Raw genomic sequence first — 26,198 nt, 5'->3', positions numbered from 1 at the left:
GAAAATAAATAGTTTGGACTTGAGCTGTCATTTCGCGGGCATCTTTGCTGAGGTGGGAATCCCTCTTCCTAGGGCTGGTGGAAGTGCAGAAGCACTATGGAGGCCTTGCATGTTGGCTTAGATCTGCCCCCCTGACTCCTCCGGAGCCCTGTGGGCCTCAGCAGATCCGCGAGGCATCTGTGATGGCATTGCCATGCTGCTGCAGAGCTAAAGGAGGAAAATCTTCACAAGATGTGTGCTCTAGAGCTGGCTGGGATGGGGTGAGGCCATCACCATGCTACCAGAGTGTCCTCTCAGTGTTAACGAGTTTGGGCACAGCTCTCTTGAGGTGAGAAAGGGCTGTTGTCCTCAATGGAGATCTGAAGCACGGAGTAGAGAAGACAGGATCCATTCAAGGTCCCACAGAGGGTGCCCGAAGGAGAATGAGGGTGGATCCTGGCTCTGCTTAGCCAAGTATTTGAGCCTTGTGTCAGGCGGATCATTTTGGAAAAGGCCAGAGTTTTTCTGTTCCAAGGGCCATGTCAGCGCCAAGTTGGAAGGGGTGCCTGGAAGGCTCTGCCATGTCCATTTGTGGACACTTGTGCATGCTGGGTTGCAGGGCATCGGGAGAAGTGCCACTTTCCACTGTACTTCTGAACAGAAAGAACGTCTGTTCTCGTGGGCTCTGCTGTTCTGCTTTATATCTCTGGGAAACTTGGCCAAACTCCCCACAAGCCTTCATGTTCTTGTCTCTGGGCTGGCTCTGGGTGGCCAGCAACTCCCACTTTGCAAGATCCTCACAGGAAGGATCTTGGAGTGATCAGCACTAATCAAACTTGGATCTTGCTTGGGGCAGGATTGTGTTCCCCTGCATACCACTGTGGATAAGGCAGGCAAAGAATTCCTCATGGTGTCTGATGACCTTGCCTTCAGGGCAAAGTGCCAAGAATGCCCCATGTTTTCTCTGGGTGGGGTGCTGTCTACTAGCAATGCCCAGCAAAGCGTGATGACAGGGGTGAATGCTCGCTGGGATTGCTGGGGCATTTGCTGGCAGGCTTGGTGGGGGAGGATCCCAGATGCCACCACCTCGTTATTTTGGGCAATGGACTGAGCTGCTGAGCTAGATCTTTCACAGCTTCAGCCAATTTTCTGCCCCTGCAGAAACATTTCACAGACATTAATGCTTAGCCTGTTGAGGTGTCATGTTTCTGGGAGACCTTTATGCATCCCACTAGGAACCTATTGCAGATGCTTTTACCCTTCTTCAAATCTCAGAGCTGAAGTGCTGTTGTGTTAGAGGTGCCCGAGCATTGTGCAAGCCTCCACTGGCAGAACAATGGCTGCTTTGCAGGTCAAAAGGTTTTCTGTCTGCTTATTGACCTCTGTTTACTAAGGCTAGTTGGATATCGGTTGCAAGTGGACAGATGCTGATGAGGCAAGTGGGGAGTTATTGGGCTGTATTAGCAACCATTTAACTCAGCCCTTTTAGATTTTTTTGGAGTTTCAGAAGTCTTATATCCCTCTAGTTTCCGAATGGAGAAGTTGAGGCGTAGTGGTTTGCAGCTGTTTGTCCCAAGCAAGTCTAATTAGAAAAGTGTTTAAAATCCAAATTACTTGCTACTTAGTCTGGATCTTGATCAGAATGTCTCTTGGTTTCTGGTACTGGAGCCTGCCTGGAAGGGGCAGACTGTGTCTGTGTGAAGAGAGAAGGCATCCTGTCCCAAGGCAAAAGGCAATTGCCCGGAGCATGCCTTCTGGCTTATCCCAGTGCACCCCAAATGAAAAAAGGGTTGGCTGGAGCAGAAACAGACTGTTCTCATGGCCAGACCAGCTACGGAAGATAAAGGAAGGAAGTGCCTTCCTTGAGCAAGATGGCGTTTGCTGTGTATGCTGTAGCATCACAGTGCACTATTGCAGGCTGGTGCCTGCAAGCTAAAATGTAGCCTCCAGTGATGACCTTGGAGTGCTGCTCTCCAGCCTGGGCTGGGTTTTGCCCTGCTTTGTATGCAGGCGTGGTTGCCAACACCTGCACGAAGCAAAGGTATCATGCTAACAGACCTGAAGAGCAGCATCTGATACCTGTTTGGCTGTGGCACGGTGAAAGTGTAAGCAGCAGCACTGAAGGTGAAAGTGAAGCTGGCAGTCTTAGGCTATGGCTTTTCTACTAGGCTCCAGTGCTGCATATCCGTAGTCTTCCCTCCATCATGTATCCGAGCCCCATCTGTCTAGTAATTGTCCATCTGGATCAATTTGCAGATTAAGCCCTGCAGCCACCTGTGGGAATCATAGAGGTATGCCACCATGCAGCGTGTCCAGGGAACACTGGCCCACTCAGTGGTCCTGCCTGGAGCCCTGAGCTCTTCCAAACTCCATTTGCATTGCAGGTAAACAGGGAAGGAGGGAAGCCTGTGTGAGAAGAGGGAGGAACACCAGTCTGTATTTTCCTGCCTCTTTGCAGTTTTTTCAATGGAAGACAGCATGGTTGCATGTCCCTTTGGTATTACAGGTTTGCAGATTCCCTGCTGAAGCCTTTCACTACCCCACGCTGGTGGATGCTACACAGACAGCTAACAAGGAGACCATCCCAGTCAAGCTTCCAGAGTACATACCAGATAAAAGGCCAAAGAGGAATATCTCAGACACATGGGTGGAGTGGAGTAGAGCAGGAAGGAGAAAGTTCCAGTGCAATGGAAGGGCATAGTGGAAAATCAGGAATTGCACCTTGCAACTAGTCTAACCAGGACCCTAGGTTTCCAGGCAATGTGGAAGCAGCTTTGCGAATTTTTATGGGGAGTTAGATGTGTTTATGTTGTTTTAGTTTTCCATGCATATGAATGAGCACAGAGGTGGTTGGCAAAGAGCTAAATCTCAAACTTTGGTGCGTTACCCCAACATAACCGTTGGTTAGAGGGTGCTGCAGGACACCACCACTTCAGTTCATGGGAAGAGGCAGTTAGAAAGGGAGGAAAACAGTCTATACAAAAGAAGAACATTTCAGTCATCCCTGGGAAGTCCTTGCCTTGGCTGGCCATTTCAGACCCTCTGTACTCTCTAGCCTGCTCTCTTGGCTGCAGTGCCTGCTGTGGTGCCAGCACAAAACCTCCCCTGCTGTCTGCATTTTGGAGACTCACTTTCTTCTGGTGGGATGGGACAGGGCATGACATTCATTGGGAACGGTAGGTGTGAGGGGGACGCATATACCAGGGATGTATGGTGTGTTGGTAAGAGAAGAACTGTGGCTTCTGCACAGATTTACCTAGAAAACTACTTTGTTACCTGGCTGTGCAAGAGTGTCTGTGGCAGAGGGGATGTGTGCAGTGGACAGGAAGCGGGGCGGTGGAGGTGCCTGCATGTGTGCATAAGGAAGTACATGCAGCAACTGTTGTAATTGTTTTAATAAAAGAATATTTCCCTGAATTTCTCCTTTGGCACCTGAGGGCCCTTCCCAGGATGCCCCTTCTGAAGCTGCTGTTTGATTTCCAGGGCAGATGCAGTACACATACACACACACACACACACACTCACACACACAGAGTTGGCCCCATCTCGTTCATGCAAATCCATAATCCCATCAGCACATGGCTCCTTTCCCCTTTGCTGACAGGGAAGGGGGGGTGCGGGGGTTGAAATAATGACAGAGCTGATTATAATTAGTATTTTTTTATGTCTGAAGAGTGAAAGTCCTGCCCAAGTCCCCCAGCTGAGCACAAGCCAAAGTGCTAAATCCCTGTAGGGGTGTGTTTTATTACTGACGCTCTGCGTGTCGAGGCTGGTTGCGAGGTCTGATGCTGTGTGTGTGGAATTTTTGTGGCTATTTTCTATTGTGCCAATGAAAAGTAGGATCCCATCCGTATTATAAAAAGGAAACTTGAAGGTTTCCACGCCTACATAGAGGTGAATGTTTGCAGCATTAGTGTTTTAATTTAGTGTTCTACCTTCATGTGACTTCCCTGTATGAGCCCATTGCAAGTGATGGAGCAGATGTTACAGGGGGCAGAAAATGGTGGGATTCTCAGTGCCCCTTCCCCAAAAGGTTTCGGCTGCTCCTTGGTTAGGCTGGTCTGTAGCTAGGTTGTTTTACAGTCTCATAATGCTTCGTTGGGTGGAGTTTGCTGCGTTTGCTTTGTCCCTGACTGCTCCTCTTTCAGGAGCAGGGCTCGGCTGGGAGGATGGGGACTGGGGGGCACTGATTGCTTCTTGAAGCTCTCTTGACCAGCTGGGTGATATCAAGCAGGTCTTTTCAGCTCCTCAGGCCTCCATTTTGCCTGCTTGCCTGATGTCACACAGCCGGTTGAAGGTTGAGCTGAGTATTGAACCCCTTCTTAGCCAGGCTGTGTGCGCAGGGTAATAGTGCAGCCGCAGTGGGGCAGCTGCTGCTCCCAGACAGGTCCAAAGCAATATCCTGCAAGCACTGATTGCTTCAGTGGGCTGAAGGGAGACCCTCAGCACCCACCAAATTAATGGGAGGAGGAACTAGTAGTTTCCTATCTGGTAGCTTAAAGGTATCTTTAACTGGGAGTAGTAGCAGTACTGGCTGCAATCCTGCAAGCTTTCCAAGATGGTCCAAGCTTTTTGAATGGGAAAACGTGGAGAGCAGCCAAGAGTCTTGGGGACCTGAATTGCGTTTGTACCTGTGCAGCCCTTAGTCTCTCAAAGTAAATTTCAACCAGCAGAGAGTATGTGGCAGTCCCCTGAGAGAGGGGGCACCGTCCCCAGGAGCTTCCAGTGTTCCCTCCTCTCTCTGTCCCCACAAAGGAAAGGTGTGTGGTCTTTGCTATCGCTGTCTCTCTCTTGGCACCTTGGCAACAAGCCTGTTGGGACACAGGCCCATGAGTGGCAGCTCACAGCTTCCCAAACTGGCTTCAGCCTTTTCTCAAGTGAAGAAGAGGATGTTTCTGTGTAAGGCGGCTCACTATTATCTGTCCCTGTCCCTGTCAGCAGGAGCTCCCCCAGGAATACAGCTGAACAAACACCAGTCTTGGTGGCTGCTCCCTTCCTTTCAGGCTGGTTGTCTCTCCATCTCCCACACAGCTGGCCCGTATACTGCTGTTGCTCAACCTCCTCCTTTCTGTCCGCTTGGCAATGATGTGGACAAAAGCAACCTATAAATCTGTTCAGCTGACGAGCCTCAGTGCTTGACCCTGGCTCCCCAGCTGGTACTTGCAATACCTGCGGTCCCCAAGTGATCTGTCATCCAGGGGTGAGATGCTTCAGGCTTTGAACTTCACGTCCCCAAAAAATACATTCGTCTCTGTTTGACAGAGATCGGAGGCTTTCTCTGTAACTCTGTTATTGTTTTCACTGGGGTTTTTCGACCTTCCAAATCCTCTTTTTTTTTTCTCACCCCCAGAATAGTGTGCTCAGCATTTAAAGGACAAAGCTGGCTGGGGCACACGGGCTCTGAGCAGCGTAGGAGCTGCCGGGAGAGAGGAAGGGCAGGAGGACAGCTGTGACAGAGCACACGCAGCTACTGCCCTCAATTAGCCCATGTGGCTGTCACATTTGAAATGAAAGCACAGCAGGTCTCCAAGAGTTCCCTTGTGGGTCTTACTGACTTATAAGCTGGGACCACGGTACAACTTAATTTCCTGAAATGTCAAGTGGCTCATATTGGCTACCTGCTCTATTGGTGTTTTTCTTATGAACACGTTGTACTACCATTTCCTGCAAAAAAATTCCTATCAGTGCTTGATGATTGCTTAATAAGAGAAATCAGTAAGGACAGGGAAAGTTCACATCCTGCAGATGAATATAATGACTATTAGCTTTCTTCTGGCTTGCCAGAGGCTTTTTTTGGTTGTGGTTTGATTTATTTGTATTTTTATCCACCCAGTCGAGAACACTGATCCTGGAAGCGCTGAGCCCACTGGTGAGCTGTAGGAGGCCCTCAGCAACCATCAACCTCACACAAGAAGGAAAAGGTAGAATTTTCTGGATGATAAAGCAGGGAAAAGGTATCTCAAATTAGGAAAAGTAGTGATGTTGAGGGTAAAGCGGGTCAATCTTGTGTTTTTATTACCTGTCTTGTGATAGACTGTTTTCTGCTTGATTTTGCAAGAGAAGAGGGCTTGTATAATCATAGTGTGGGTGTGAACTCATATGAAGGTGAGTGCAAGGCTTGCAGGCAAGTCTAAAGGATCCCAAATGGGTTTGTTGTTATTTTTTTTAAATTTGAGTTTTTAGGGAAGCCTTTCTACCATTTCTTAGGTGTGATTTCTAAGCTCCGTTGGCTCTTTATTCAAGATCAGACTTTTGTCATTCTTGCGTGAGCCAACAGTCTTTTAGACCTGGCAATACTGGGTTTATAGGGAACCTGGTGGAAAAGAAAAGAAAAGCCTTTTCTTCATGATAGCTTTCATGTGACTAATTCTAATGCTCCTCTGTCTAGAGCCTTCTCGCTTCAAAGCGCTGTGCAAGCTATTAGCTAACTGTACAGCTCAGATAAATGAGTAGGTAAATAGAACCCCCTGCTATTTGGAGGGCATCTGAACTCCTCCTGAGCCTTAGTACTCCCGATTGGCACTGTCTCTCTGAGGAGTCACTCCTGGGACTGAAGTATGGTGCTGAGCAGGGAGCTGCCGGGAGCCACTCCATGGGAAGTATTTGGCAGAGGGGCTGGCGGACAATTTAGTCTGTGTGAACATGGGCCTGAAAGTAAAATGTTGTCTCATGGTGGCTGTTTGCTTTCCAAATGTCTCTTGCGATCTGTGTCTTCTCCTCTCCCAGCTTTGCTTCCCGGCTCTCACCTTAGTTCCTCACGTGAGGCATTGGGCTCCTAGGGTCTGATGGAGGGAAGGACTAGCAAGTGGTTGTGACTGAAAGACTTGCCTGGTTAAATGTCAGGAACGTATTGAAGATAAAACAATTTTTATGCCACACCCTATACTTTAGAACCTAAGAGCCAATAAGAGAGAAACTGGTCAAGCAAAAATAAAAACCCTTAAAGATCATTTTAATATTAAAATGGTAGTCAGCCCTGGTCTGCAGCTGAAGAGTGCACTGGCCTTTTTGAGAAGGAGCAAAGGGTATTATCACACCACAGGCATATTCCTTAGTTCAGCTCCTTCCCATTTCATGCATTACATATCCCACATGGGGGGATAATCATCTGGTTACGCAGTAGTGTCTTGCTTCCCTAAATACTGGAGAATATTAAGACAATGGAGTGAATAAACCTTGGTGTAGGCTACTGCCTGTTGCAGAGAGCAGATTCATTACATTTTGGTGGTTGTTGTGTCCTGGCATCATCTCTTTCTGTGGAAGTGCATATGCTGCCTGGCTTTAGAAGGCAGTAATGTCTAATCACATTCTGCAGAAGGCCGTTTGAGATTATTAAAAAAAATACCCTATTTACTTGTTTTTAAGGAGCATAATTACAAGCAGGCACTCGTAGCGTGGCAAAGCTTCGACAAGGTGTTATGAAAGAAAAAAAAAAATCAGTCTTGTGGTTTGGAGTACAACAATTGTGCGACTGTCCCACCGTTTGCAGTTGCCCTTGGGCTGTTCAGGGCCTTTTGGACCCAAGGGGTGACTCTGTTATGTGTCATATGGGGCAGAGGATGCAGGGACTGATGGTTTCGTGCCTAGCCAGCATGAAGGCAGTGGGGTGTAAACCATGTCCTTCCTCACTACCGAGGCTATTACTTTGCATTAATCTTACTGCTCTCACTACCCAGCTCTCTCTTACAATTTTAAGATGAACTGAGGAAGGAGAAAAAATTTGGACTTCACAGAGAAATCCTTTTTTTTGGGGGGTCTAGCCCTGCTGGCATCCTCTGGCCCAAATGAGCCGGACTTGGCTCTGGGGTGCAGCCGGGGGAGCAGCCAGCTGGGGTCACTCACCAGCATCGCAGCAGGCTCCCGTGTCTGCTCGCCCCAAGGGGCAGGGATATTTAGACAGCTGCCTCACTATGAATGGGACTCTCTGGCAAAAGAATTAAGCAAAGATTAAAATCAGGTTTAGCTCTTAAATGTGTGCTTTGCACAGCATTTAGCAACTAAAAGGCTAATTATCTTTGAACTTATGCACGTGGTTTTAGATGGGATCCACACAAGTTGCTATTTTTTTTTTTTTTCTGTTGTCTACAAGGGACTGAAAATCAGGATAAAAATGAGATGCTGGTGTTGGTAAGGGCTTTTTGAGTAGGCTGGAGATGGTGCCCCATCTGCAGGGAAGCAGGGCACCTGCTGAATGGGAATAGGTTAAAAAAATTATTTTAACACTTGTCATTTAGACTCTTCTGTTTAATGGGAGTTCAAGCTCTTTAAGGAAGCACAAGTGTGCATGCAGATAGGAAAATGAGATTGCTCTGAAAGAAAGCCAAGCTCATACCTGGAGGGAAAACTTACTCTGAATGTTAATGTTTGCTGGGCACAGAGTGAAATTTGGGAGGTGAAGTGCGCTGCAGGACCTGCGTAGGTCAGTGCAGAGCAAATCAGATATACATTTAGAAAGTTCTGCAGAAAAATAAGAAATAATTTGGTGCTAAGTTGCAATGTAATAGAGAGCGGGGCTCCACTCCCCTGTGCCGTCTGGGTGCTTTGGAAAGCTGCATCAGCCTGCAGATATCCATGTCAGTAAAAACATAGACAATGGGAGGAGGTAACATGGTTGATATAATGTTGGTGCCATTTTAGAACCATTTAGGGAAGCAAGTAAGCATTGCCAAATAGTGATCAAAATTTCTGGATCTTCTCATCCAGCCTGAGCCAAATCATGACATAAGACAAAGTTTTTCAAGCTTTTTTTAACTACAACTTTTTTAACCTTTAGATTACCCTCAAATTATATTTCAAGCTTCTTTCTTAGTCATAAAGCATATAATTATTACAGAAATGGCTCCAGAATTCAAAAGTGGAATTATCATACAGCCACTAAAGGAGGGCTGGTTGGAAGCCCTGATGTCCAACCCATTTATTACATGGCCTTTTGCACAGTTAAGATGTCCCTCTTGCTCCTCTTAGCCAGGTCTCCCCTTACCTAAACACCCCAGCTCGTGTGGTTGCTGGAGATCATGTTTCCCAACCTTCTGCTTCTCTGGACTCTGTGGTCTGTCCACATCTTTCTTGAAGGGTGAGTCTGAGGCTAGAGGCAATCCACCAGTCGAGACCTTACCTATGCTGAGCTGGGAGGAAGGATGCCTCTACAAACATAGTGTCTTGCACTGATTTTCACTGAATTACCATCCCTCCTGCCCCAGTTTTCCCAGATTATCAAGATAATTTTGACTTCTGATCGTCTGCTCTATATAGTGTTAGCTCTTCCCAGCTTTGTTGCCTGCTCAAGTAGTATATGTATTCTCAACTACTTAAATTGATTTTGTTTGTGAAACTATTGAATGGAGCCAATTCCCAGGTACAAAGCTGTCAAGCAGAACACCCAAGAGACTTGTGAAATGGTCATCAGAGGTTCCAGTTACACACTTCAAGCAGCACTTTTGTGCCAGCTAGGAGAGATTTAATAGCCATTATTCTCCTTTTTTTTCCTGTGTTTCGTGGTTCTTTGTGTTGCTAATGGAAAGTGGTAGGTAGTGGTTAAAGAGCTATCTTGGGTCCAGAGTTCAGACCTTCTGATCTCCGCTCAGAGTCACAGCCTGACCTGTCATGGACCTCTGCGGCTCATCATACCTCTGTTTTGCCACATGTAAGGTATGGATGAATAAAGTTACTTCTTTAGGCAGTGATGAAGGTTTCTGCATTGAGGTCAGAGAACCAATGCTATGAAAAGGCCAGATCCAAGAAACAGTCAATGAGAACTTTTTGCTTTTGCTTCAGGAGGTGTTGGGTCAGGCCTGAACTGTAGGACAATAAGACTTTATGACTTCTGAAGTGTAAGGTATGGATTATACATTTGAGAAACCCATTAAGGGTAGTAACGTGCTTTAACAAAAGAAAGCACTCTCGCTCAGGCAGCTTTGATTTTAAGATATCAAGGGTAAACCAATCTCTCTTAGTGATTTAACAATGCAAATAGGTTCTGAAGTGATGATGGGAAGATGGATATGCTACTCTGAGTGGAGCTGAGCAGCAGCAAAGCCTTGGTGCAGCAGGGTTCACAAAAGGCAGCCTTTGAATGACAAGCACCAGCTTGGGCAAGGAGTTTTCACTGGGAGCCAGCCAGGAGGGGTTAGGGCTCTGTGCAGTACATGTTCCTGATGATTCCACTGCTCTGTCCTTATTTCCGTGGCTCTGCTGGTTACCTACCACCTTGGAGAGGTGCTGCAGGCACTTTCTAGTGGGCTTATGTCATTGGTCAGAGATCTTTGTGTATGTAAAATCTGGAAGAGATCTGTACCATCCCTGCACAACTGATGTTTGTAGATGATGGGTGAGGCAGTGATGTCCCAGAGAGCTACAATGCCTTGGGCTATGATCTCATAAGTTAAGTAGGGTTGGGCCTGTTTGTTTTTGGATGGGGACTTGGAAGGAAAAGTTGATTGCTACAGTCAATTTGACTTGGTAATTCAGAAGGTGGTGCTCTTCCCCCTAGATAGCACAGGTTGACATGCCAGAATGATTAGGCTCACCACAACTCCTAACCTTTTTGGAAAAAATGTAAAACCAACATCCTCACCTCTCCAGAGTGAACATCACGGGACTCCTGCTATTACTCCTGAGTCCCAACCAAATTCCATCTCAAGGCAACCACACCCTGCAGATGGAGATCCACCCTGCCCTTTCGGGAGGATGCAGTAAACTTTGCTTTCACTGGCTGGTTGCGTTGCACCTCCAGCTGAACCGCTGCAGAGCTTCAGTACAGATGGCAGCAGTATTGCTCGGGCAGGCAGCAAATGCCCTTTCATTAACTTGTGCAAGTGTCCTCACTGGGAAGGGACTGTTTAAATGGGGGGTATCTACCCACCGGTATGGATTTTGGAAGCCTTGATGGGACCTGGTTTGAGCAATAGCCTCCTTGTGCTGAACGCCATGTAGCGGCTGGAGCCTCCCTCTGCTTTGCCTTTGGCTCTTCCTACTGCAGCACATTGCCAGGCTGTCACAGCACAGGCACGCGCTGCTGCCCACTGCCATCTTAGAGGGACAAAGAACATTCGCTTAGCTGTTTTGTACACTTCTTCACATGCCAGTGTGGCTACTTGGGCCAAATTCTGGAGTGATGTAAGTTATTTAGCAGTATGTAGGTGTAAAGTGCAGCAATTTTCTGTACCGAGTGGGTGGTAATGTAGGGTTGTGGCAGGAAAAGCAGCAAAGAGGATGGCATTAGATAAAATATTCCTTGTAAGGATGGTTGCTGGGAAGGGAGCTCTGGTTGCTTTGGCCATGTCTAAAGGCAGATTTGCTCTGTATTTGTTTATTTTCTAAGCTGTGAAAGTGCTTGTGTGCATTCTTCTCTTTCGGTTTAGCTTAAATTTTCCTAATCCGGTTAGCAGAGAGAAACCTCCCTGAACCCCAAGTAAGTGTCTGCATGGGAGTTTGCACCAGCTGAATTAAATCTGCATGAAATCACGCAGGGTGCCCTTGTACAGGTAAACACAACCTTACGTTGACACCTTCCTTCCAGCGTCCTCGTCCTTCCCTGCTGCACTGTTCCTGCTCTCCCCTCCTGACGGGGGACAGCAGCAGCTTCCTGGTGGGGAGGTCACATTGAAGCTGGTTCTTCTCCATTTCCACAGGAAAAGAAGCAACCTCCCTGCTCCAACATCACAGGGACTGTGCAGGAAAGGGGCTGAGTGAACTAAAACCAGGCTCTCCATTTGGGATCTGTGAAGAAAGGCTCACTAAAGGGAAGACTATGTGCTGGCAGGCCCAAGTCCCTGACCTAGTGACTTGCAGAGGGGGGACTGCTCCCAGTACCAGTCCCGGCTGATCTGCACTGTCCTGGCAGAGCGCAGTGGGAGAGGCAGGCAGCTGGGCTTAGCTCTGGCTTTTGCATATTCTTTACCATGCGTGTCCTGTCTTGACAGTATTTATGCAAATTTTTAAGTAGGGGAAAAAGCTGTCACGTAAAACCAAAAATTCATCTGAAGGCCAAATATGTAGGTTGGTTGGCTTCTGTGTTTTCTTTTTTTTTTTTTTTTCTTCTTCTTCCCAATTAAAAATAAAGTAACCTATAAAATGATGATCTAGTTTAATATCCTTATTATATGTTCCAGGCAGTATCTGAGTCATGGCATTTGCTCTGTGCTTTGTACCCCTGCGGGGGATGTAAAAGTTCAATTTTTGGAATATTTCTTCATCCACCCTAATCAAATATGCCAGGTAAGAGTGCCGGCGTGCAGGGTTGTGGGTAGTGCAAGTGAATTATCTCAGGATAAAACTGCTGTTGGGACAGGACCCACAGGCCACTGTTTCAGGTAATTGGTTGTGCTCCTGTCCTTGCAATCCATATCATCTTCTTGAGTGGAAACACAACTGAAGCCCAAAGGAGTTTCCAATGGATTGTCTTGTCCTTATTTTTCTTTTTAGTTAGTGGAGCTCCATTCCATTTAATTCCCGACAAGTGCTAAGATCCCTCTCCTTTAATTGTCATAAAAAAATGTTTATAGAGAGCTACAAAAGGAGCCGCTGAAGGAAGTCTCTTCAGCACTGGCAGAGTTGTTACATGTTTCCATGATGTGAGCAGCCAATTCACATCACCATGGGCATTTCTCGCACAGGTAGGGGTCTTCTGGTTTGCCCAGGCCATTTCAACTGGGTATTTTTGCAGGTATAATTAGCAAGATGCTTGCTGTTTAATGCCAACTGTGATAATGGCTTTTGTGACACAGATTCTTGTTCACTGAGATCCAGAGTAAACCAGACTTGCCTCCTGGGATCTGCATACCACAACAGTCCAGAGACCATAATTAGGAAGTCTCTTCCTGAAGTCTCAAGGTCACAGTTGAGGTACGGCAATCCAATAATTTATTGTTGATCAGCTCACAGCCCCTGTTATAAACCAAGGTGCCAAATCTGCCTTTCATGTAACTAAGAGTGTGTGTACAGGGGGTTACATCTACTCGGTTAATGCACAAGCATCTTCATCTGTGGCACAGCACCTGCGAGCCTTTTCCACCATTACAGGATCATGGAAAACAAGGCTTCGCTTTAAAGCACTTTGTACCCAATAGGAAGGGGCTGGAAAACAGGGCTCTGCTTTGGGCTAGAGATACCCCACCTGCTATATCTCCATCCCCCTCCCACTGCTGTGAGCTGCAGGGACTTGGCAAGTCTCGGCCTTTTTTCCACTAGAACTGCAGTTTTTTCCCTGGGCTCTGTCTAAATTTCCTTGGCATGGAGGGAAGGGATGATGTTACCACCACTCCAGGGAATGCAGTAGCATACAATTACTGCTTTTCAGATATGCTCTACAGATACACTTGGAAATGTCCATTCTTTCCTTCCTTCAAAATACATGGCTCTAGTTAATGCATTTGGAGGCTATGGGTCTCTGGCTCTCTGATAGTTTGCTGGCTCAGAGGGGCGACCGCACGCAGTAGATATGCCTGCACTGCCAGGCACCTCAGCCTCCCAGCCCATTTTCATTTCTGCTGTTGGGGTGAACCTGCTGGATCCCACCAAGAGAAGACCGGCATGACTGCTCCCAGAAGGCGGCACAGCAGTGGGCCTGGTTTGGCTTCCCGCTACCCCTCACAGTCCTTCCATGCCACCTCAGACCTGGTGGCCCTGCCACCACCACCCCCTTCTGCAGAGCATGCAACACAGCCCTTCAGTGTCAGGCTGTACAAACATTGCCTTCGTGGGCTGCCACACAACTCTCAAAGTATTTTAGGCATGTTGACTTCAAGCGTACACAGAAGCAGCTATTATGTCCTATGGCCACAAGGCCAAGTGCCAGGCGCTATGGGCATGGCCAGTCTGCTCTACAGCCAGGCTAGCCCTGGGCGGTTCAGCGTGAGATGTCCGGCACTACCTGTCCTGGGAGGCTGGGAATTGCTTCCCTGGGTGGATGCCATTAGTGATATAGATATAACCTTTAGCTACTAACTAATGAAATTACTTTTCCCAGTGCAGGGGTAGAGCTGCGTGCTATTAGCATTAGAAATAGCAGGTTCCAGACCTGCTGCTGACTTAGACGAGGCTGTTACATTATCTGAAATATTGTCTTTTTTTTTTTTTTTTTTTCCCCTGAAAGCTGACAACCAGAATGTCTTTTTTTCTTTACAGCCTAAAAATCTTTCTTCCCCTGATTTGCCTTCTTCCTCCCCAGAACCATATGCACACAAAAAAATTAACTTCTGGGAGGCTGGATGCTTTCCTAAGGCATTTAATAGCACTGAGGAGATGAAATACTGCACTGAGTCTTCTGGGAAACCCACAATTAGTGGGATGAAAATACATTCTGTAAGTGATTGAGCTACTGAAACAGTGCGAGTAATTAGAATGCTATACAGGACAGAGTTGAAAAAATCCTTACAGGATTATTAGAGAGGCAATGTTTAAAAGACGTCCTTGGCTGGGCAGTAGCAGCAATGTTGTGTGCAGGCTTTACTGGGAGCTCCTGCTGGGAGTGGGAGGTGGCAGATGGATGCTGTGTGCCATACCTGCTTAGTCTCATGTTTTCTTCCATTTGTATCCTCACTGTTCCAGCTGATCGGAGCTCTTTGTAGCACATTTATTTTATCCCAGGAGGACTACAGATTGATTGATTGAGTGTAGTGTTGGTTTGTTTTGTTTGTTTGTTTGTTTGTTTTGTTGTGTTTTTTTGGTTTTGTTTATATTTTTTTAAACTAGTCTGTAACAGTGCTATGTTGGGAGTGCAAAGCCAGGGAAGGGACAGCTTTGAAAAGGTGTTCTCCGTACATCTACTTGTGTGGTGGTCTTACTTAGTGCATGTGTGCATCTAATCTTATCCAGGAATAAGGCACCAGAGAGCTGGCCACAGACCTGGTTAAACGTTTAACACCTAGGTCCAGTTTCCAAAAGCATTTTAGCTCCTGAAGATGCACACGGAGCTTTCACAGGGCCTTAGCTGGCTGGCTACCCAAACTGCTGTGGCTTTGATGGGACTGAACTGTCTAACTTTATCAGGATCCTTTGAGAATCCCGCTAGGGGTCTGTCTCCCATGCACCTGAAAGCCGTATGAAATATCATCTGGGTGGGTAGAGATTGATTGTTTTTCTGCCCAGCAGGAAAGGCTTCCTGGAGGTGTGCTTCCCAGTGCAGCAAGTCGTGCACAGCTCCATCATCGAGCACACCTAGAAACAGCTTCAGAAATGGCAAAGGCTGCAAGATACTTATAAATTATGATAACTAATCAACAGGATCAAAAAGGACAGTGACAGATTATGCAAGTGAGCAGTGGTTAATTAGCTTTTGGGAAGATGCTTAAAACAGCGTTGTTTTGGGCTCATGAGTGGAAGTTTATTATGATGAATCTGTGGGAGGGTAAGGTCACGTTTTTGTTTCCTGGGTGGAAAGTGAGGGCAGACAAATACATAAATACAGTTACAAGCACAGTCAGCAGAAGTCTGCATCCTATCTGATGTGGAGTGGCATTAGCGAGCTGATAGGTGTGGGCTGGAGGACATGCTTTGCACACAGTAGGTCTGGAGTGAATTAGAGTTGAAGAACTTTGCAGGGAAGACAAGAATGACAGAAAAAGGAAGAAGAAAGGAAAAAAGGGATCACCTTGGTTGGGTGAAGGTAATGGGACTGGAGAGAACTCATGTAAAGGCACGTGTGAGTGGGCCAGACCTGAGCCATGCACATGGGTGGGGGGGTGAGCTGACGTGGGTGCTAAATGGGTTAAACAAGGATGCATGGCAAGAAGGTAAGAGAGGAAGGGGAGCTGAAGGCTGAGAAGGTAGAATGAGTCCAGCATGACAACGGAGCTGTGAGATGGGAGGCAGGCCGGCCTTGCCTTTTCCAGATGCAGTCAGTCACCTCTGACTACCCATTATGTCTCTTTATCTCTCTGCAAGGAAGCTTTCCAAAAGCATGAATAATGCCTTATTAGGTAGATGGTAAAGCCCCTCCTTTTTATCCTGCTTTAATTCATGCTTCCTCTGCTTTGGTGGCTGCCTTGTACATAGTGCTGTTGAAAGTGCAATTATCATTCTTCCTGGTTGCGTGGTATTAAGGGCGTATCCTCTCGCAGCATCTCCTGGAGGCTTATTACTCAAGAGAAAGGAGTTGTGCACTAGAAGCCAAATTAAACCGAGCAAAGGGGAGGCTGTTTCCACCACAGGGATGGAACAGATAGTTTTGCTGGAGACCAGGTCAGGAGCTGGTCTATGGCAGAATATGTAGCTGGAAGCCGTTGATGTAGGGAATTTGCACCATGGAGCTGGAAGACACAATCCTGTGGTTCTTTGTGGCTTAGCCTGACTCTCCCTCCCTTTTGTCCACTGCTGTAGGGAAGTGGGTTGGTGAGCATCCCCGGCTTGAAAGTGGCATATTGTCTTGCACAGGTTTCAAGGCTAGAAGTTGTAACTGCGACCCTCTCTTCTGGTCTTCTGCAGGATCTGTGACCCTCTCTTCTGGTCTTCTGCAGGATCTTGAGTGTTTCTTCTTAGAGAGCTACCCAGACCTAGTTTAAAGATCCCAAGTGATGGAGAATGCAGTGCATCCCTGAAAGAACCACCTTCTCCCTTCCTTTATTAAAAAGTATCTTTTGCCTCAGCATGAATTCATCTGGTTTTTAGTTGCCTTTTACCATTGCACCACCACCGTTTTCCCTCTGCTTGTTGGAAAAACTTACACACCACTCACTGCTCAGCTTTCGGGGGCAACTGGAGTCGGCACCTCCATTTGCCAGGGTTCCAGATGTCTCTGAAGCTTTCTAAGCACCAGGCAGCAAACAGTTAAGGCAGCTGAGCTGCAGGCCTCAGAACATTTTGCTAGGGAGCCAGGTGAGCAAAGAACAGATAAAGGCAGCACCTGCCTATGGGTTTGGAACAGCCTGGGGCCATGGATAGAATGTAAATACACTCTGAAAATCTTATTGTCTGACACTGTGCCAGCGTCTTCTGGGCTCTTGTCATGGAAAATATTTCGGCTGAGGTCATTCAGTCAGCAAAAAACCAGCATTTAATACCCTCCAAGGTGCCAACTTGCTTCTTTCTTTGTGTCGATAAATAAACAAAGTAGGGTAGCATTTCATGTTGCCAGGATGATCTCGGTTTTATTAGGAAGGGTTTAGAGGCTGTTGTTGTTGGTTGTTTTAAAATTTTCTTTTTTTCTTTCTCTTCCTCCTCTTCAAATGCAAAGACTCTGTACATTTCTGCTCTCTTTCCCTGTGTTTGCTCCTTCTGGCTCACACGAACACGCCCAGCCTTTAGAGTGAAAACTAATGTCTGCTTCTTGTAAATCTCTGCTGGCTGCCGCAGGCTATGTTTTTAATTCCTTTATTCAGCTTTGAGATGAGTAGGAGAAAGGTGCAGCTTTTTGAGATGATGGAAGTTGCCATTTCCCTTCTTCAGTCAATTAGGTGCTTTGGTTGTTTTCGGCTAATTCTCAAAACTTTCCATTGATGATAGTTCTGAAGGGTGGGGGCGGGGGGTGGGAGTGACCAAAAATATTGAGGGGAGCTGAGGGATCTGGGAGGGAGAAGGAGGAGGGCTGGTAACTGGATTATCTACTGGTAGAATGACTGAGTTGCTGTGCGTGCTTCTAGGGGAGAGAAACAACCTGACTTCAGAGCTGCATTCAGAGCAGCCTGAGCTTCTGGTCAGTCAGATTTATGGCTTTTGATTGTATTTGTGCAGTGTCTACCCTTGCTGAAGTGTGATATGAGACATGTGGATCCTCTTAGTGCTTTGGGGGAAACTATTGCTTTTTCTCCCAAATCCTTGCAGTAGGAAATTTCTTCAAAGTTTCCATGGAGCTTCCCTTAATCCATGTGTCTTTCAGCCCCCTCCCCACATCCTTCAGCTCCTGACCCTTCCAATGCTGCCTGTTTGGGGTAAGATGAGTATGCAGGCACTGCTGGGTGAGGAGGCACTGTTTGTCCTATTGAAAACCTTCACCTCATCTATTTTTTGGCCAACAGTCTCTCCCTGGCACCTCTGGGCCTTGCTTACTGGCTTGTAATACCCAAGCCTTGTGTAGATGGTGACTACCTCATACAGATGTTGTAGAGAGCACCGTGGGGTCTGGCGAAGTGAAACAGTGGTGGTCTCTTGCTTCCACTGTGCTTCAGCAATGACGTGAGAGCAAAGGACGAGCTTTGCCTTCTGAAACATAAACTGCTTCTGCTTTCAGGCAGGGAAGAAATGAGATCACTCCTTCCACATCAGCACTTTTCTTTATCTTGTTATTTTCTGCCCTAAGTCTGTCAGGGTCTGCAGCTCATCTGGTAATGAGTCTGCAAACCTTGGGGCTGGAATCATCTCACCTGATTTTAGTTATCTAAACCTCAGACATAAAGTGTAAGATTGTCATCTAGGCGCTCTCTTTGGTCGGTGAGGAGTGATAAACAGCCCATGCCATTCATGTTACCCATTCTAGACATCTGCCTCAGCTTGGGATGATTCATGCTTTGGAAGCTCCTGTGCTCCCCACAAACTCTTGGGGAGGTAGGTGAGCATCCAGATCTGGACCCCTAACTCTCACAGGGTGCTTCATCTGAGAAATCCAACAGCTATCTTCTTTTTACCATTTATCATAGATGTTCTCTATGTGCAGGGTAGAATTATGCTGTCTGTTTTAAGGGGAGTGATCTGTGCTCGTCTGTCTGTTGAGATGACTGTGTGCTGATTTTGATAGAGATGGTGTTCTGCCTGTGATGGCCCTGAGGAACAGAGGAGGTTTTTAAAGTGAGGAGGTGATAAGTACTTTGTCAAATATTGTCATTCTGCTATCACTTTTTCAATCAATCAGGTGGATTTTTAAGGCCAAAATTTCAGAGCTGATGAAAGAATATGGAAGCCTGGTTTCCATCAAAATTAAAAATCTCATTTTAACTGCTTTGTATTTACGCTTATGTTAATCTGTGATGCGATTGCTTATCCCTGTGTATATCTTTGAAGGAGAAAGACTGCAGGCACTCCCTGCCCCACATGAGATACCGACCTCAAAATACAGAGGGGGAAAAATAGAGCTTGGAGCTGGGCTAATCTTCTCAGGTTGCTGCTTGGGAGCACAATGGTGGCAAATTGCTGTGGCAGGGGACCCTGCTCTGGAACCTAAGACAGGAACTAGGCTGACAAGACAATAATAGTGTATTGGCTCAACTGGCAAACACACATCCCTTTTGGACAGACTCAAAATGTTACATTGAGAAGCAGTTAGTACACCGTTGTGTAAGGTTCCTCATGGACTGGAGCCAGAATGCTCCATTAACCACACACATATAAAATATTCATTGAGCTTGGGTTTTGTTGCCAAGCTGGAGAAAGGGGGAGCAGCTTTGTGTATAGAGATAAAACTGTCAGTATTGAGGGCTAAAGGGAGGAGTTGATGATGTGTTCTGAAATCTTTTATTCTTATTAAGAGAAGAATTTCTGATCTTTGGCAGGGGGCTAAGGGGTGCAAAGAGGATTAAATGCAAGACTTGCTAGGTTTTACATTTCATGTGTAATTGTCCAAGGGGTGAAGGTACCTCCTGTCTCTGTGCCAGACTCCCTGATCTGTTCTATACCATGTGGTCTCTGCAAATTAAACCAAGGGTCAGTCTTTAAAAAATAAAATAAATGTGAAAACCACAATCATATTCCCCAAAAGACTGGCTTCTAAATAGAAGGAAACTTTCATAACCACAGGAGAGTAAGGACTGTGGTGATAGGAAGTATAAGGACCAAATTTTCCCTCTGGAAAACATGTTCCCCTGTTTTTGTGCTGGTTTTAGATGTGCAGTAAAAGAAGATTTCTGTTTTCTGGATGCTGAAAGTACAATGAACATGTAGAAGAGATTTTGTCTGGAGAATTGGCTTGATTTACTGTTGGTGCTTGAATTAGGAGACAATAAGGCAAATAATGAATTTGTGTTTCAGACTGAATGAGTAAACATGTGTGCAAGAGATACTGTCCACGTGACCTCTCTCTCTTGCCAGAAGGCAATGTTGTGTATCCACTTAAGCAAAACACATGTTGAAAGGACAACAGTCCCGCTGAGTAGGAAGAGGCAGGCTGTGGCGCTGCACGGGATTGATAACTGGGAATACCAGGCCAGGAAGGAGCTTGTGGTGGTTTACTTAAAGCACTGGAGACTGTATCTTGTCGTGTCTGGGCAGCCTTTGAGAGGATACTGGAAAGGAGCTGGTGTGACCATCCTTGTGCGTCATGGTTGGTCACGGTCATATGATCACCAAGAAAATATGAGAGAGCTCCAGGAGGCAAAACATAATATTTTGATAGGAGAGGATAGTAAAGAACAGGAACTCCACTACAGCATTCAAGAAATACTTGTCCCAGAAAAGCAGAAATGCAATATGTGTCTGAGGAAGTGGTGTGGGAAGAAGACTTCTTAGAAACAGGAAAGACTCTAAGAATGGGTGAGAAGGATGGTGTCTTCTGAAATGCAGGCAGCCAGACTAGTGGCACTGGAAATGAAAACAATTACCAAGGCTGTTTTTAAAATGATTCGAGATGAGGATGTGGAGAAGAACACACTCATCCTGATGACAAGTTCCCCAGCACAAAAAGCTCTGTTCCCTCACTGCAGGACAGGACAGCCGCCTATAACATTCAGGCTGTGAATAAAATAGTGCGGTCTGAGCAGTTAAACAAGGCATGCGCAGATAAGCAGCTAGACCAAGACCAACAGTATCTGTGCTTTTCTACAAATATTAAGTGTGGTTGGGTGAATAGTAATGCACTGGCCTCCAGAAATCTTACTGAATGAAGAGAATCACTGCAAAGCTGTACGATCAGGATACTTATTATGTAGAAATGGCAAGAATAGATTTTGCCGTTGGAGGAGTGACTCACAGTCTGTTGGAAATCAGAGTCCAATAAGATAAATCAGTTATCTGTATCATCATTTACCACCCACTCTTTATGGATTGAAAGATGCCATGCCAAATCAAGAAAAACATTATAATAAGCTTACCCTTTTAAACAGCTGACCATGGCAGTGACAATATCAATAAAACACTAAGAAAGATCAGAGGCAACAGAAAGATAGTATACAAGAAAAGAGATTGGAGAAGACTTGCCCTAGTTAGACTATAAAGAGCAAATTTTATTCAACATTTTTAAACAGACCAATAAAAGGGAAAAGACGCAATTGACTAGGACCTTGTTTAAACTACAGCTGATGCACTGAAGAGTTGCTTGGCAGTAGTGACCATTGCATTGTCAAATTCAATACTTTTGTAGAAATAATAACATTAAGAAAACCCCAAAGACCATGAAAATATTCTTCTTTAAAAAGCAGTTTAAATAACATTAAAGGACCAGGTAAATGAGCTGAGAGTGTAAGTAGCATCCCTTGTAAGAATGCAAATTGGAGAAAACATGTCTCACCAGTTCCCGAAATAAACCTAACGCAAAAGGAAGTTACTACAGTTAAACAGTGGTGTAAGGGTGACTATTAGAAATATAAAGGTGTCCTTTAAAAAGTGGAAATCATGCCTAAACAAAGCAAATGGAGAGGAATATAATTTCTTACAAGTTAAATGTAGAACTATGACAACACACACTGAAATAGTGTGAGGAGTGACTCACAAAAGGTATGAAAACTAATAACAAAAGCTCTTCCAAATACAACAGGAGCTGGCAGCCTGCAAAAATAAAATAAAAAAAAAAAAAAAGAAAAAAAAAGGGTTCAGCAAATGACCAAGGTGTGAAAGAAGCGATCAAGGTCAGTAAGACCACTTTATGGCAAACAGCAAAAGTCACTGGCTGCATACCACATAGGAAGTCCTCCAAGGTTTGAGCCCAAGGAATGCCCCCTAATTGAATTGTTAATAGAAGAGCTTTTAAAACAGATCAATGAAATGAACAATAACAAATCACCAGGACAAGTGATACTCACTCAAATGTACTAAATTACTTTGGCATGAAACTTGTTTCAGTCAGCCTTGATCCCAAAAGAGTTAAGTAATGTGACACAGTCTTAAAAAGGGTTCCAGCAGGGATTAAAAAATACTACAGACTACTCAAATCTGGCTTCTGTACCAGGAAAATTCGAGAGGAAATTACAACAGGTTTAGTGGCAGCATACATAAATACGATATATTGTGGATGTGTTAACACAGCTTTTGTAAATTAAAGACATGCATCACAAATCCTAGAGTTCTTTGAAGGAATGAATAAGCATCTGGAGAAGCATGTGACACTTAGTATAGTGTACTTGGGGTTTTGAATGGGGTTTGAAAAGGTCTTACCAAGGTATGAAGAAAAGGATAATTATAATTAGCCAATTTCCACAATAGAAATTTTTCATGTTCCTTATAGTAATCCTTTAGGGGCGCAGTCCTTGAAGGGTTTCTGGGGCAGGGGGAGCTCTGCTCTTCAACAGTGCTACCTAAAAAAAATAAAAAGGAAGGGAGGGAGTGTGTTCTTGCCAAAAAATCACTGTGACAGTGATAACAAAAGTCTTTTGGTCCTTTGCAGAAGAATCTTGAGAGACTGGGCAGTACAGTGGCAGAAAAAAGTCAATGTCAATATACATAAATAATACAGGGGGAAATAATCTTGACTATTCATCTATTCATGGCTCTAGGTAGCTGTGTTTTCTGTGGTTTCTTTATTCAGGAAAAGGATTTATAAAGTAATTGTTGCTGATTTTCCAGAAATCTAAGACCAGTACTGGAAATCCTATAAATGGCAAAGACAAATTTCTGGAGTTATTTGGAATAACTGATAAAACCAACAGCTTATGCCACTGCACTATATCGAGGAGAGGCGGAGATGTTGAACTTCCTGTAGCATTCCTGCATCTTGGCTGCTGTGTGCAAATCTGCTTATTGGTTTTCAAAAAAGATATATTAGAAGTATAAAAGACCTAGAAAAGAGCAGTAAGAGTAGCTAGGGGTCTTTTTTTTAATGGAGAAGTCTAAATAAAGTAGGGCTCCTCAGCCTTGAAAACTGGAGAAGCATTTGACAGAGGCTTATAAAATCATGAGTGATATGGAAGAGGTGAGTAGGAACTGATCATTCCCTCCTCCTTGTAACACAAGGACTAGGGGTGCTAAAGAAGCTAAAAAAGGATAGTAGCATAGAATAAAAGGAGTACTTTTTCATTATTATATTGTGGAAGTGGTGATGGATACTGAAATGGCAAAATGAAATAAATTTAAGATTGGATCAGCCAAAATCCTGTAGGATCCATTCATCGGAGGCTTCTTAACACAGTGGCTTGTGTGGACTTGGAGGTCTTCAAGTCCCTAAATTGCTGATGGCCAGAAACTGGAGGACTGTGACCGTTCTGTGCATGGCCTCCATAGTGTGCCTGTTAAGTATCTGGTTTTGGACAGTGTTGCAGGTGAACTGCTTGGCTTCACCTGCACCACCATTTTTGTATACCTTTTCTACTAAGGTTGAACCTGCTTAACTCTGAATTTTGTTTCCTGCTTTGTGCCATCTCACAGTTCTTTTTCAAATATTCCTTTTTCTTTTTCTAGGTGTGTGTGAGCTTTTAACCCCACTGCAAGTACTCAGCTTTTCCTGCTTGATGTGCAAGGTTCTGCATCCTGAGCCTATGGATCACTTTTTGGATGTGGAGATCAGCACCGTGTGTTTTCTCTTAAAAATCACAATATTTTGCCAGATTCACAAAATCAATTGGTTTATAAGACCTGACTTAACAATACATGTAAACACAGGACTAACTTTAAGCATATGCTTAAGTTCTGTGGATCTCAAGCACATGTTTAAGTGCTTTGCCAGATAAAAATAGAAGCATGATTTAACAGTAGGCCTGACTTTCCATTGTGCTATTTTAGTTTTATGCTGATTTAACTCCAGCTAACTCAGCCAGGATACAGGACTTGGTTTGGAGAAGACAGCTTTCATCTGCAAACAAGTTATTCCAAACCCTAGAACTGGAAGAAGTTCTCTAGGACCAAAGATTTACAAGAAAGGGTGTGATGGCAGAGTGTTAGGCTGCTTCTTCTGGATTCATGGTGTGAGTTTGAGTTTCATGCTGGAATTGCACAACACCCAGATACAAGTGGGTGTCTGGCCATGCTGACAACGTTAAAAGCATCCAGATGTGAATGTTTTTGGCTATGGAAACTTTTGTGCTTTAAGTGTGCTAGCCCAGTTTTCTTGGGAGAATATTTGGACTTCTTCCTCTGGTGAGATTTTTTTTCAGCATCATTTAAAATGTTGAGAGATGTAGTGATTTGCCTATAGTAAAATCTATAATCTGCCCCTTGAAAGATAATTACAGGCCATTTCACCTGGATTTCCCTAAAATATAAACAGATATTAGGACAGAGAAACAAAAAGTACTGCCCCTGTTTTGAACTGAATTGAAAAACAAGGAACTTCGGCAGTGTTTGTGAGAGGAACAGCAGAATATTATAAATGTTATGCTAGAAAGATGAGATACTGCACCCCAGGTTTGCTGGCAGTCCAAAGGCATGTAGATGAGAAAGGAGACTAGATTTTTTGACTTCCAATGTTGAACGCTCTTAAATCATAGAATCACCAACCTGATTTTGCTTGTGCTGCAGTTCACCCAGCAGTCTGAAAAGGAGATGTCAAATAGACTCTTCAGAGTAATCCAGGTCTGTACCAATCGCTTTCAGCTGCATGTGAATAGCTCCCCTAGAATTTGAAAGGCTACTGACTTGAAATGGTTGACAACTCTTAGTTTTGAGTCATCTTACTGAAATTATTTTTTTGTTCTAAATTGGTCATTTAGTAGGGGAAAGGAGAAGGCATGAGAAATCTCTCCGATGGTTTGAAGGAATGATCGATCGGTCTGTGCCATTGATGCCCTTGGTCTACAGATACCCCCTGTGAGACCTTCACTGCACACCGGACAAAGAATTGCAGTGGAATTTTCAGCGCATTCTGGCAGGTAAGGGAAATGGTGAATCAGGACAGCAGATGGAAACCCATAGGTAGCTAAAGGCTGGTGGTTTGGTCTTGAATCTGAGTTGCTGAACTGCCTCGTAAAATTTCTTGTGTTTTGTGATAGAGAGACCAATTGAGACAGATTCCTTGTGAACTTTTGCAGTCATGTGACAGTGATCAAAAGTCATGTCAAAAACAAGAGAAGAATTGACAGGGAACACAGAATAATATCTGAAATATCGTGCAAATGGCTGCTTTTTTGGAAATTTTTGTCTCTAATGTAGCCTGCAAAAGTCACTGATGACTAACTCTTGTGTATTCCTCTGAAATAAAAATAGGTATGTGACGTTAAAGAAAAATTACAGAAATTTCTACATCTTTGAGTTACATGCGTGGCTTACCCACTCACATTTGTACTGAAGTCTTTCAGGACTGGTAAGACTAGTTTCCTTTTTGGGCTGGGGAAATGAAAACTATTGCCAGATTGTGTAGGCAGCTCTGGACTGATGTGAGTGAAACATCAGAATTTATCAATATCTGCAGATACTTTCTTGGCAGTGGTAGAAAATAACATGGCTAAAGCCCCAGGGTGCTGGGATAAACATTTTTGCCAGTCCGTATGTGAAGGGAGGTAGATCCCAGGGCGCATTGGGTCCAGAGGCAGGAACAGCCACCTGCAATGGAGATGTGTGGAAGCCTTGTCTTTCCATAGTGACACAGGAGTGCTGAAATAGCGTATTTCACTGTGTGATAAAGCCAGTCTGGTTCTGAAATGTGTGTCTGGCATCTTCTGCAAATAAGATTGCAGCACATATTTTTATTGCTCCCCAGTCCCAATCAGAAATATGAATTCTTCTTAAAACACTAGGGAAAAGTTATGAAAAAGTGGTGCAGACTCTGCGTACCGATGTGGAATGGGTAGAGAGATACAATGGCTAAAAGCAGAGGTGTAGAACTTGCCTTTAATGGGTACCTTGCCTGGATATACTGCATAAACTTCAGAAATATAGGTTTATTTTGCCATTCCATGCACAAAGAAGCATGTGAGCTGTCTCTGAATGTAGCAGAAGTGCAGCCTGGGTCAAGAAAGCAGAGCAAGTCCTGTTTGCTGGCACCCCAAGATGGGATTTAGGAACACGGGGCTTCATTCTTCATTTTGTTGTAAACTTCTTGCATGGCTTTTGGCCGGTTCTGCCAGCTTATGTACAGGTACATATGCATAATACTATAGGCTAAACTATTTGTGCATCTGGTAATACGTAGGTAAGTGTGCACTCCACTCTTGCAGAGAAGCAGTGAAAGGATTTCTAAATTCAGTTATGCCACCACTCTGGTTACGGCAAGAAAA

The 26,198-nt window shown here is 44.9% G+C and overlaps 1 long non-coding RNA gene across 1 annotated transcript; it reads left to right on the top strand.

The window, feature by feature from the left end:
• The first annotated feature begins 9,526 nt into the window (after window positions 1-9,526).
• Window positions 9,527-25,195, top strand: LOC114012255 (uncharacterized). Its single transcript, XR_003554613.2, has 3 exons — window positions 9,527-11,462; window positions 11,610-12,822; window positions 24,696-25,195. It is a non-coding gene; the product is annotated as an uncharacterized LOC114012255 (long non-coding RNA).
• The last annotated feature ends 1,003 nt before the right edge of the window (window positions 25,196-26,198 follow it).

Source organism: Falco peregrinus, chromosome 12 (genome assembly GCF_023634155.1).
Source record: "Falco peregrinus isolate bFalPer1 chromosome 12, bFalPer1.pri, whole genome shotgun sequence".
Classification (NCBI taxonomy): Eukaryota; Metazoa; Chordata; class Aves; order Falconiformes; family Falconidae; genus Falco; species Falco peregrinus.
Note: the sequence above shows the minus strand (reverse complement) of the source record. Positions and strands in the feature narration are given on the sequence as shown.